The following is a 13829-nucleotide window of genomic DNA, read 5'->3' as shown; positions in this document are numbered from 1 at the left end:
TGTGAGATTACGCCTGTGTGACTGCTGCCTTATCTTAGTCGTGTTCCCATTTTGAACGAGCAGAAAAACGGCAAATCATGCGTTAGCGCTGTTAGAGTGAGCCTTATTCTATACTCATAGGAGTCTTTCCCATGAAAGCAAGTAGCCTTCATATTATTTTTGTAGCGGAACGAGCTGAATGTTCGTAGAATTCGCCCAATTTTCACTGCGTACCTTCAGTGCACAAGGCTACGCTGCGAAAAGTAGCGCTGCTTCTCTCGATATTGCAGCATTCTTGCAAACGGACTAAACTAAAAAAGTGGTTGTTTATTTCGAATTGAAGCACAAGAGTAATATTTATTCAGAGACGAAACCAACTGTTCATTACGGAGCACGAGTTGATTTTTGTGAGCTTAGGGCCTCGATATACTTGGCTGATGCAATGTGCGCTGTTTGACGCGATTGCTGGGCAAAATAAGAAACAAAGAACGCACTGATTTCAAAGCCCTACTGTATTACTCTGTAGACGTGTAGAGTACAGAACCTGACTCCCACTTTTATCTATGTTGAAGGGCTGACTAGCAGAAAAAGCTGGTTGTTCCGAGAGACCTATATTTTTGCTCTTCTCAAAGTCTTCTATATCTTCCGCGTACTCTAGTGAGGCAAGAACTGAAGTGGTCCTGTCTTAGAAACCCAGTCGTTATTAGTTTTTGCTTCTACAAGTAGGTTGCTAACGTACCTGCGAAGCCACTGATATTGAGCATACTGCGAGCGTGTCCGGCGAGAGAAACCGTATAAATTCCCAGTTCCTACGAACTGCGCCCAGTACTGCGCCAAGGATAGGGTACTTTGATGCCAGAAAAATTGAGTGCAGTAGCTTTACTCAGCGCAGAAAATTAAACTCGAGCCACTCTTTTGTAGAAAACACATTTTTCGGTGTATTCCGATTGATACGCTCGCATTGTTTCAACAGTTCTAAACAGTCACAGCTCCCCGTTTAACGCTACACTTGGGAGCAAAGGTTTGGACGCAGTTGTAGTAGTTTCTGCCAGCAATTAAAAGAACAGTCCCCTGTACAAAATTATGCACCACTTATTTTAAACAGAAGTGCAAAGTTCTTTAGAAAAAGGTCATTGATTTTATTAGTGCATTTCGTTCACTCCAGAAGTAAATTTGGGATATCACTGAACTACAGGAACACAGCATTAAAATTCGTCAGATGTGCGGGTAATGTGCAACCGTGTAGCATGTTTTGAACCAAAGTATTGGTGATCGGGCGCTATAAATTTATTTCATTCTGAATGTTTCTGCGGTTGTTCAGAAGTGTATAAATTTTCAGAGGCGTAGCTGCCCGGTGCCGTAGTGCTTATCGTCGCTTCTAGTCAGCGTACGCAGACGGTGCACTTTAGTTGCCTTAGAGACCAAAATTAACGACCTCTAAAGATGCACCATATGCTACCGTAAAAGAAAGATTAAAAAAGTAAAGAGACAGGCCGGGACAGTAACTTCCCAGACAGAGGAAATAAGCCCAGCACGCTCGGGCACCCGCGCATCTGAATCCTTTCGGAGGACCAAGTTTCCATGTTGAGAGGGACCACTGGCCCAACGGCGCATTGCAGGCCGAGTTGGCCCATGTAATACGAGGGCAACAACAATCTACAGTCAAAGTACGCAAAGGCGGCGAAGGCTGAATTACGCTTGTGACGATCCCAGTGAAGCGGTCAGATTGTCGCCCTCAACTCTAGGGTTGCGGCTCTACCATTTTAGGGTCCGAAAGCTCTCACTGCGAGAAAGGCGTCGTATTTCAAAGTAAGCGGCTCTGACCAGCGCCGACGGGCGGGCGTCACGCGCTGACTCTGACGGTTCGTTGATACGTACGCTTGCGCGAGCGGTGTGCGCCGAGTTGGACCCTCTGCCTATGTGGTGCGCGAACTGAGGCGGGACAATGGCAGAAGCCAAGTGTCGTTCGCCTGCCAACCGTGCGGGCGAAGCGGCAGCTCCCAAGCGCCACAGCGGTCGGCCCCTGTTCCTCATCTCGTCACCGTCAAAGAGCTCAAGCAGCGGCGGCCTCTGCCACCCGATGCTGATCAAGGTGCAGCTCAACGACGACCAGCGGCGAAGCTGCAGCGTCGACATTCCCAGCTCCCGCACGGTCGTCCCCTGGACACGGTGAGTGCGCCTGGTCGCTTGCCTAGCCCAGAAGTGGTCCTCCGACTATCGGGGGGAGGGAGAGGGGGGGGGGGGGGGGGGGCTCATCTATACCTCGTTCCACAAGCTGTTAGAAGAACTACGGAAGGTAAGGACGACCTGTAGCAATCAGAATGGCGCTCACATATTTGTGTTCCTACCACGTTCTTACACCGCGGTCGACAGGCGCGTGAGAACACAGGTCGCCCTTTCGTTTCGCAGTGCCGCAAAACAGACTGAGTTTAATACGCTGCCTTCCACCGCAACGGAATTACGGCTGTCGCAATCGGCCACTTAGTGCGCAGCGAACGCCGATGCCATGACGGGTTCCTTGTACACGAACGATCTTCTGCGGGACTAGTTGACCCATGTCAAGCGTTAGCGAAGACACTGCGCACAAGAGCACGCTGCGAAAGAGGGAAGACATAGGCGACCCATGTATCACCCATGTCTTGCCAGGTTCACTTCCTGGTGCGTCTTTGTGCGCGGTGTTTTTCTCAACGGCGCTTTAAAACCGTTCGCTGTGATAGTTTCTGGTCCACAACTAATTAGCTGAAGCACCGTAAATGTGCGCTTTCCTGACAAGGATGACTTCGTTTTGATCAAGAGCACATGAAAAGATAAAGGCCTTTCACTCGATACTGTACATTTTCGGCATCGTCGAAAGGTACGGCATAGACAACCCCTCCCGACATGTCCACAAGAGAGCCCGATTTGTTCAAGGAGAGACGCGTGCAACAAGCTTTGCTGTCTGGCTCGTCTTCATTTTTTGGAGCTCTATTTGGAGATCTGCCTGCCCTTAATCTGAAGGAATAAGATTTAAAATTTGGGTGAAATCGGAGACATGATATCGCACTCGCAAATCCACATTTCTTTACTAATTCCAAAGGCAGATTTCAGATGTAGGCGACGACAATGATACGATTGCTTATTTATGCCGGGACTTCGCTTGTTTGAAAACGCAGTGAGATGCTTTCCTTGCGCTACGGAGTAAGAGTAATTCAAGTTGGGGAATACAAGTTATACTAGTGCTGGCTTCAAGTGGCATAAGCTCGTCAAAGGCGCTGTTCTTCCTTCAGGGATCGGGATTCTCAGGTTGATTTTGAGGCCTCGTTTGTGGTTGGGTGCCAAGTACGAAACCTGTCCTTTCCTAGCATGCATTATTTTTTAAAGAGCTTGCGTTAAAGGTCCCGTTCACCGAAAATCTTGCGTCGGTGGCCCTCCGCCGGCGTTGGCGTTGTGAGCGAAAAATCGCGAGCATAGCGGCGCTGACGCGCGGTAGCTGACATGGCCGAGCACTAACTGGACGTAGCGTTGCCTGACAATACTTTTGGCAGGAGCTGCCAACTCGGGCCTCTCCTTTCATATGGTAGAGGGATGTCAGAATCAGGACCCTTGCTTTTACGTTACTATTATAGGCTACGCAGGCACGTTCGTACGGCTTGGTTAGAGCGTAACTCTTTATATTTGGGCTAGTAACCTAGGCTATTGCGTCATAACCCTTAAATGCTGAGTTTAGGTGTCACCCATACTTTTTTCTTTGCAGCACATTATCGCTTTGCCATCGCCAGTTATGAGAACAGGTAGACAGGACGTAGCGTATCTTGTTCTCTGGGGATTCAAGTTCCTAAATGGTTCTTTTACTTCAGAGGTATTCTACGAAATAATAAACGAATATTTCTGGGCGGGCGTGATAGATGAGAAAAATGTTTAGTCATGTGTAATTAGCGCAAGTTTCGAACAATTTCCTGGCAAATGATTATAATTAGAATTGCTATGATCGCCTGCGCACAATAAGGAAATTAAACAAAAATCATATTCTCCTCAGCATGGAGAAGGTCAGAGATAGGAAGCACGCCAAAGGGAGACAGTACCACAGAGTGATAGATCAGCTTAAGTGGTCTGGTGCTGTTGATTTTACCAGTTTCCCACTGAACGAATTTCCATGGGCTGGTGGGCGGCTCGTATCCTTGTTTCACATGTTAGCTACTTAAGAAAGATTGTAAAATCCTAGAGCTCGTTATGCCGCTGATTAGGCCAAGCTTGCAAACGGCCGTACATAAGACTACGGTTATTGTGGATTACCCCAAATAAAGGCACCTCGATCACCGTGGCATCTTATGCATGACCGAAAAACTGATAACTGCACAGTAATGTAAGATCACCAAGAACAAATGTTAGTGCCACGTCAAATTAAACGCTAAAAAAAATGTGGCACTAGCCCATGAATTGTTTCTTGACACTGGTAATTTGCACTTGCGCAAGGTGTGTATATTCAAGACATCAAACGTCCGAGCGCCAATACTGCCACGTTTATAGAAAGCATCGTAGTAAAATATCGCCGGCGTCATTTTAGACTTTACTATTTCACGGAAACCAGCTCCAAACATCGATCATCTTCTTTTTTTTTTTTTTAATTTGTTTGGGAGGTTATACGAAAAAGAACAACAAAGTAATGAAGAGTTCCATCATCACGTCTCAAGTCACAATGCTCGCTTGAGCTGTTCTCTTCTTTTCTTTTTTTTTCATTCTCGCGCAATAAAGTGGAAAGGTGCCTTGCATCACGTTGCAGTACGTACGTTGCAAACGTACTGGAGCTTTTTTAACACCGAGGTAGGCAAGAGGGACGGCATGGCATATGGTATATGGCATATATTATATGGTTTGGTTTGGTTTGTGGTGGTTTAACGTCGCAAAGCGACTCAGGCTATGAGAGACGCCGTAGTAGAGGACTCCGGAAAGTTTAATCACCTGGGGTTCTTTAACATGCACTGACATCGCACAGCACACGAGAGCCTTGTTTTGCGTCTGTACTGAAAAGCGGACGCCGAGGCCGGGATTCGATCCCGCTGGTTTATGGTGTATGGTATATAGAGTTTAATGACCCAAAGCGACATGGACAATGAGGGACACTGTGGTAGAGAGCTCCTGTAGTTTCTCCCTCCTGTGGTTCTTTAAATCGCACAGTACACGGGCGCCTTGTATTTCGCCTTCATCGTCCCGATCGAGCGCGTGTCCATAGGATCAGCAATCGTGCGCCTTAACCACTAAGGCACCGCGACGCTCCGTGGGATTGAGAAAAAATGTCGAAGTAAAGAAACAAAAAAAAAACTTTTCCTTGTGTTGATACGGGCGCTGCATTTTTCTCAGGGGCTTCTTGTTTGCTGCCAGGACATACCTCCGTTGTAGGTATGTTTCCATCGGCTTTAGGAATAAGTTCAGTGAGGCAAGGATAGAGTTGCAATCCCAACTGGCGAAAGATTTTTCTCAATAGGTGATATTCACGTGACGTCACCGGCACCACTTCGTTGTCTAGCATGCAGCTTTACCAGTGCAGGCCAGAGCCAGTGGTGGTTACCTCATTAGATAGGTTAGATAGTGGTTACGGCGCTCGACTACTGTTGCCAAGGATGCGGGATCGAATCCCGGCCTCGGCGGCCGCTTTTCGATGGAGGCGGAAAGCAAGGCGCCCGTGTGCTGTGCGATGTCAGTGCACGTTAAAGAACCCCAGGTGGTCGAAATTTCCGGAGTCCTCCACTACGGCGTCTCTCATAGCCTGAGTCGCTTTGGAACGTTAAACCCCACAAACGAAACCAAACCATCATTAGATAGGTAGGTACCCGGCTGCCATCCACGGTGCTTCACAGACAGCAAAATGCCAGCTGTTGTGACGTCACGGAATACTTCCTATACTTGTTTCCAGTTACAGCGTACGAGCGCCGTTTCCTTTGCAATTTCTCTGTCGTCTTAGAAACCCGCGGCTTCTTTTTGCTAAGTCGAGGGAAAGAAAGGAAGATAAAAAAAAAAAAACAAAGAAAAAAAAAACATCCGCGCTGTAGACTTGCGAGTAAACTTAACGAAACGTTCCTCATGCAACACAGCCTAACTATGCATACCCAAAAATGTTAGTCGTTTTCAGAAAAACAGTTCTTGGACGTAATTTTTTTCACATTTTGTTTAAATTCGCGGTAACCGTCAATATATTCGCAGATCTGCCCTGGGCAGGCTTTTAGTTTTTAACTACTAATTTTCAAAACTTACACCATTGATTTCCTTTCGTAGTTTTAGCTAATTTTTGTGAGTGCAGAACAAACTTCGAAACAAAACATTTGCTACGCATCGGAAGCCTCGACCATTTCTATTATATGCTCATAAACGTATTTGGTAATGTTCCGTAGTTACCTTACAATTATATCCATAAACGCAGCCCATTTGTTTTCTACGACGGTTTTAACTACTCGATACGAGCGCGAAAGAAACTTTAAAAACAAATGTTTGGTATTCATCGGAAGCTTGGAGCTTTGCCTTCGACGTATTCATAACAGTATCTTTCAGTATTCCACAGTTCCCTCACTATCAGAAGGCGTTGCCGAAATCATGAACTTGGAGAGAGGCAGACTGGAGCTACTCCTTTCGTCGTGAAAAAATAAAAATAAAAAAAAAATATCGACTTCCGAAGCAGCAGTAAAGTGCTTCCTATACTTTTTGTTCACATTCAGAAGTAGCGTAAATCTCGATCTTTACGGCGTCCTGCCCGATATACGAGGACAGAAGAACTGACTCGTGCTTGAATGTGCTATCACCAAACGAAAGGAGGTCTGACACTTATTTAATAGTCCCAAAATAATTTCGGTCACATCTTGCCTTCGATACCTATTCTCACAGAGAGAGGATCAGCTAGGCAGATACCGCGGCGCATTTATTCTTGCTTCTCTAATCTTGCAAGGCGACTATACTGTATGAGATGATCCGCGGGAGCAATGCGATGAGTACAAAGACTTGAGGTGACCAACGTTGTTCTTTAAGCTGATAGAGGGTTTTTCTCCTTTACTCTCCCGATTTACTTACAATAAACGAAGAACGTTTTGCGGTGAAGCAGTCTGCTGGAAAAGGAAATGAAATTCCATTTCCTTAGCAGAATAGAAAGTTGGGCTAGTTGAAAGCTGTTCATGATGAATAAGAAGGCGCAGACAGAACGTATAGACAGGCGCTTGTCCTGTTGTATTCTCTTCTGTGTCTACGTTCTATTTGCGCCCTCTTATTCATCAATTTCCTTATATTGCAAAATAAACACCGGTGCTGAGGCGTAAGTGCATCTTGTTTCGGTAACAAAGTAAAACGTTGCTTGTTGCAAAACTGAACTAGCGAGTGGCGGTAGCTTTGTCGTCCCCTTTCCAGCAAAAACGCAGCAACTCGCTTCGCAAGCCGTTCGACTCCTGCGTTTGTAAGTATGCCTTCATTTTGCCATACTGCAACCTGGCAGGCAGTCAAATGAGATTTGTGCATGGAAAATATATTCCTTCCGGGGCAGTTGGCCTTCGCTTGCAAGCAGTAAAAGAGTGATCTCATTTTCCTGCTTACAAGAACTCGTGGGCCTGCCGGTAAGGACATAGCTCTAAGCCTGACTTGCATTGCTCGTAACTTCCCTATGATTTTCTAAAATTCTCGTTCTGCGTATGTCATTATGCGCAGAGAGTTTATGCCACATTATTTATGCTTCTACTGTATGTAAAGTGTGTTACCGAAGGATAAAAGCGGTTTTTATTTTTAATATTGACAGTGTAAAGTTTTCGACGTTGAAATTTAGAGGGTGGGCGTCATCATTCTCACCTTTCAATGTGCTCACGCGAGAGCGAACGCTGCGCTCGATCGACTGGAAAGTTGAGATGCAAACTTCGAGTTTGCGGTACTTTCTTGATGTGGTTTTGACTTACTGTCTATGAATGCACTAGCCTTACTTTTACTGTTCTACCTATTTAGACTCCGTAATGCCTATCGTAGTACGTGGTGTTCGCGTCATATCATTCAGGACGCTCATATACGCTTTTCAAAGGCGTACCTTGCGTGATAGAGTTGCGAAGGCGCTGCGGTCTTGCAATAGTTGAAGGGATTCATCGCGGAGTGTGTGCCTAGTTCAAAGCAGGAGTCATCATACGATTCTGAGGAAGCAAATAGCCAGGGAGAAAGCGGTAAATGGAGAATGGGGAGGAAATACAGTCACCTTGATCAGTTATTTTGCCTTCATTAATGCCAAGATGCAGGGCTCTTTATTTCGATATATGTATATATATATATATATATATATATATATATATATATATATATATATATATATATATATCAGATCAAACATTAAAATACTCCGATAGTGCCACACGTGTCTTGCGTACTTGTGGTTCTATAAATGACCAATAAATATTACAAATGTGGGCTACACTCAAACATAAATCATAGAACGTCGTAGTTCCTCGTTCTTTGGCATACGTTGAAGTGCCCGAACTTTATTTGCTGGCAAAACGAACAACACATCTCAGTGGGAGCCCTCCGCGGCCGGTGGCTCAGCGGATTTGGTGGCAGGCTGCTGAGCCCAAAGACGCAGAATCGAACCCTGGCCGTGACGATGATAATTTGGTGAGCACAAAGTGCAAACCCTCCCGTGGGCTGCGCATGCGTCAACGCCCGTTATATTTTCTAGGTGGTTGAAATTAGTACGAAGCCGTCCACTATGGTGTCTCTCGCAGCCCCCGTGAAAGTTTGCGAATTCATATACCATGCCATATTGTGCCGGCCCCTGGGCTAGCTGTCTTGGAGAAATGCTGACTATATCGCCGCACGCACTTGACACACTTTTGATAGAGCAGTGGCACGGTGTTGTTGACGAAGGTGCACGAAGAATTAGGCTAGGTGAGCGGGGGGAAAGTGCGTACCTTCAGAGAGCTAAAATGCGCATTTCGCCGTCATCATTCGAAGCCAATAGACCAATCTGTGGCAGAAACCTCTCCCAGAGATTTAGAACCTTTCTTCTGTTGCGCTGTCGGAGCGAATTTTGCATCCTCATCAAAGCACCTGTTCATTTGCCGCCACCGAATACGTTCCGCTTCGCCCCGGTCTCCGCTCTACCGCTTCCGTATAGCACGAACTCCAATCTCTTTACAGGTATTCCTCTTTTTTTACGTTCAGTTCATCTAGAATGTCATCAACTGTCATTGTGACCCTAACGCCTGGTGTTGTCTCCATGACTCTTAATGCAACACTCGTGGGTATACCCTATTGAATTGTTCGCAATCTACCTTTAGCGTCATTTCTGATTCCTCCAATAACCTCTCAGTTCCGGATGCACAATGTAGCACCAGCAGAGTGCGTAGCTTGTAGACGCTTACTTTATAGCAGCTGCGCTGAGCCTATGTACTACCAAATTGAGAAGACTGAGTGCCAAGTTCACCTATATGTATTTGATTGCTTCCTTTTTTTATTACGCAGTGTCTGAATCTGCCTACATAGCCTCAGCTAAGTACGTACGCACCCCTAATAGAACCTCTTAGCCTGATGCAGATCACTGGATATTTGCCGACCATTTAACATTAGTTTTGATCGACTTGACTTTTTAGACTGATTATTTTGCTTTTTTTTTTTTTTTTATTCTCCTTTCATGTCGATGCAAAGGCAGAAATACGCAGAAAGCGTAACGATTGCGCACTTTCTTCGCCCTACGCTTTTATACGTGAAAGTCTTTGTAATGTGCTTTGGTTTCTGTACTTACGTTTAAACGCTTGAAGAAGTAGCCATTTCGAACGAAGCCGCAGTGAGCGTGTTCACTGTACAAGAAATCTGAGCGCTATAGAAAAACAAAAATTCTACACTTGTTTTAAATGTTTAATTCTCTGCCGCAAAATATGATGGTGACCCATAATATGTGAAGCGTAAATGCACTAATGCAAACGACATAAGAGTTAATTCATCCTTTCGGTTCTACACTTCATCCGCCTAGAAATGTTAGAGATTTTCTGGAGAGGGTTTTGAGTTTAAATTTTTCTCTGATTGTTTCACATCACGATAACAATCAGTATATCCGCAGATCCTCCATCGATAGATTTCTAATTTTGTTTTTTTGCCTATAATATTCCAAAACGTGCCCCATTGGCTTTCTATGGCAGCCTCACTTATTTTTTGTACTCGTACGACAAGCTCCTGAAGCAAAGTTTTGAAGCATTTCAGGATCTTACTCATTTCTGTCAATGTGTGCAACAAAGGTCTTACAATATTCTGCAGATGACACAAAAATTAGTTTCAGAAATGCAAGCCGATGGGCTTTCTATGGAACTTTAATTACACCCGATGCGAGGGCAGGCAAAAGTTTAAAACGAAACGTTTGCTACGCATTGCAAGCGTTGCAGCATGCCCATCAACGTGTGCATAACAGCATCATATTGCATCCTACCGGTGTCTCACAATCAAAAGGTATCCCAGAATCCTTGACCTGAAATCATTCCGCGTAGTGCTGCGTGTCCTTCGCATTACAATTTGGCGTTAGTTTCTGCATTACCGCCCTCTGTAACGCCCGTATAGTTCGACGCTTTTCCTGGTGAAAACAAGCTAATTATTCTAACTACAAAAGGGGTAAGGAAATGAGTTCTTCGTTCCTACCTCATGATACCAGGAAGTCAAAAGCGTGACTTCCATTCATCTCCGACGCGGGAGCAGTGTGTATTGCCGAGCGTTGGAGCGTAGTTGACTTGTCACGGCCACTCTTCATTAAAGAGGGCCTAAGGCAATTTTCACATGCCGCGGCGTTCAGCTTCGACACGGCCATACCATTTGAGCCATCTGACTGAGCTCACTTTTCAATACGAGATAGCGCCTCTGCTTCAGCTCCGTGTAATCGGGGAATTGTAAATCTCAAAGCACCTGGCTTAGCCGACTTTGACTACAGTTCACCGAGCAACTTATTCGAATTGGCCATTTTGCGAGGCAGGTCATAAAACAAGCGACCTTACATGAAGCCAGATCGGCAGCTTCCAATGAAGTCTGCACGCTATGCGTTCGACGCAGGTCTGTTTCCAAAGCTAGCAGGTAAACGCCCGAATCCGGAGCCGTGAGCGTCCTATGCTTCAAAATGGATATACAGCGGACCCCTTACGGAACGCATCCAATCAGCGTATTCATCATCTTCCATCGGCGCCAACCTACAGCGAACGTAGAGAGTAACATTCTCCTGAAAGAATGATGTAAGCGCTGTAACCATGCACGCACCAGGGAGAATGGCAAAATTTAATCTCCATGAATGATAGCTTTTGTACTTCTTACTCTTTTGCTCACGCTGAGTTACGATGGGACACGGGGCGCACTGTCTCAGAGAGAATTTCCTTGCATTCCCTTCGAGATAATGATCAACATCCACCCGAGGCTCGTAAAACCGGTCTTTCTTGGAACCGGCGACGCAAGCATCCATGTGCGCTTCGTCCTTTCCGCGGGAATAATGTTGATACCCTTGTGCGCGCTCGCCGCAGTAGAAAGCGGAGCAGCACGAAAAGTTAGCAAGAACAACGCAGCCTGTTCCGCCTGAGTTTGCGTACATTTTATCCTGGCATTTCCCTGCGCGACTGCAGTCGTGAAGGGTATATTGTTTGAAGCCAGTTTCCAGGCATCAACTTAAAGAAATTCGCTTAACGTAGCAAAAATACTGTGCTCCTTGTAATTATACCTGTGTGCACATTTAAATATCCTTCTGTTCTTATGGTTCCATCGATCCCGTTAAGACTTCTGAAAAAAATATATATTTTTGTCTCTTGGGTGTGCCCGTGCTTGTCCACACGTTTGCTGCACTGCCATATAGTTACCAGAGGGTGTTTCGACTGCCACCGAGTCAAGACCTCTGCTCAGAGTAATGACACACAGACACACGCACACACATTGTGAGCAACGTTTGATGTTGCTGAAGATTTATAATAATGAAATTATATATAATGCTTTATAAAATGTAATTGGTTTCATCGACGAATGCACGAAAAAAAGAAAGTTTTGACTGCATACCTTCAAGACTTCTTTTGAAGGCTTTCTCTCTGTCTTGTATGTTTCTCTTCATATTTTCAGAACCTTTCGGCCCTTTCAGCTGGCTCTCTGAAAAACAGGACCGCTATGACGAAAATGCTATCCGCGGGGCTATAATTGTCTTTACGGATGACAGCGTGTCGTCTTCATACCGACGTTGGTCCTACTTGCGGAGCCAAATACCAGGTTGGCAGAATTTGTTGGCTGTCCCTTTTCTTTCAAGTGAACCCAGGTCCAGCTACAGGGAGCGTATTTGTCGGTCCGTCTCAAACGTGTGCCATAAAATATGCTTATAGCCGTATTTGCAGTCAATGCATCTAGTACAAAGCATGCGTAACCAACGCGAACGATTGTATGTAGGCATCCTTTGTGTTCCCATCCTTACTCACCACCGACATCATCGTCTTTCTTACTGGAGATCCTAAGAGGTATTTTTGTTTCAGCCCACAATCGTTTCAAACATTTAAAAGCACGAAGAAAAACACACGTGCAGGGGCAGCACTTGTGTTCCCAACAGATTCTGACGTCCACCATGCGGACTGCTGAAGAGGCTTGCCGGCACTAAAGCTGGCTAGCCCAATTTGGATGCGTGTTGCAAGAAACAAAAGCAGCTTTGACGTGACGCACACTTTTGAGGCGGTGAAGTTGTTCAGTGTTTATGAACGCTATCTGCCACGTCAACACGCTTGAAAGAACGCGCTTGGCCAGCTTGTTGTTACATAGCAATAAGTCTCTCGCGGCGACTTTAGTTCGTACGGCACGCAGAATGCCCTCCGGCAGCAACGTTAACGTATTAGCGTCTGTCTCTGTCAGTGATCGCCCTCACTTGTTGCAATAAATGTTAGATCTCGCCTCCCACTTCCTGCTCATTGTATTGTATGTGACATGAGTGGTGACCAATGTCGTCAGGTTAGCTAAACGCCAGCCTAAACTCGTACATCAAAACGCGAGTAAATGATGATAACATTGAAGTCGTCATGGTTGATGTAAAAGGCATGTTACAACACGAGAAACAATGAACAATATCGATGGAGTTTTTATTTTTTTTTTTTCCTGCTTGCGTTTGTTAAACAAGTCTGTCAAAATAAGGACAACAACAAAAGTCATAAGCTTGCAAAGAGAGAGCGAAGTGCAAAATCGTGTTTGTGGGCATTTAGAAGTTACTGAAAGAGTTCAAGTGAAGTAACTCTCTGCCAGAGGACTGTAGAGGCGTCGCGTATTGGCCACTGTAGTACAACTATCGTTCCGACAATTTCGATCTCGCAATGGATCGCACTAGAGTCCTGGCTTATGAGCGGAGTTTCAAGTAGCAAAGCAAAGCAACTCGCTACACTGTTTCTTCTGCCTGCTTTACAACGGTGTAATATTCTGAGCTTTCTGCCTGCTGATACTCCTCATCTGTCTCACGGGAATTGACGTTCCTTTGTGTTATCTGTCAACCTGTGCGAATTTCAAGCACGCTCGTCTACTGTTACGGGTTTACTAAGCAGTCAGTTATCGTGTATAACAGCTTTGAAATGTTGCTGCTGTTAAGAACTTTTGCATTAATTTGTTACTGACGCGTTATTTCCAGTGGACAGATTATAATGCTCTGTCGAGCATAACGGCAAGCTTCAGAACATATACGAACCGAACGTTGTAAATTGTGATGTTCGTCGTCCTGAAGCAATATGTAAACTATGAAGGACAACCTAGTGGAGGGCTCCGGATCAAATTCAACTGCCTGGCTTTTTTTAACGTGCGCTCATATCGCACAGAACACGAGCCTTCTTCGTAGCGAAAGCTACACTGTGCTTGCAATGATTTTCAAGCCGTCGGCGCGGCACCGTGTTACC

Source organism: Amblyomma maculatum, chromosome 1 (assembly GCF_055883805.1).
Source record: "Amblyomma maculatum isolate TAMU_Amacu chromosome 1, ASM5588380v1, whole genome shotgun sequence".
NCBI classification, from domain to species: domain Eukaryota; kingdom Metazoa; phylum Arthropoda; class Arachnida; order Ixodida; family Ixodidae; genus Amblyomma; species Amblyomma maculatum.
Note: the sequence above shows the minus strand (reverse complement) of the source record.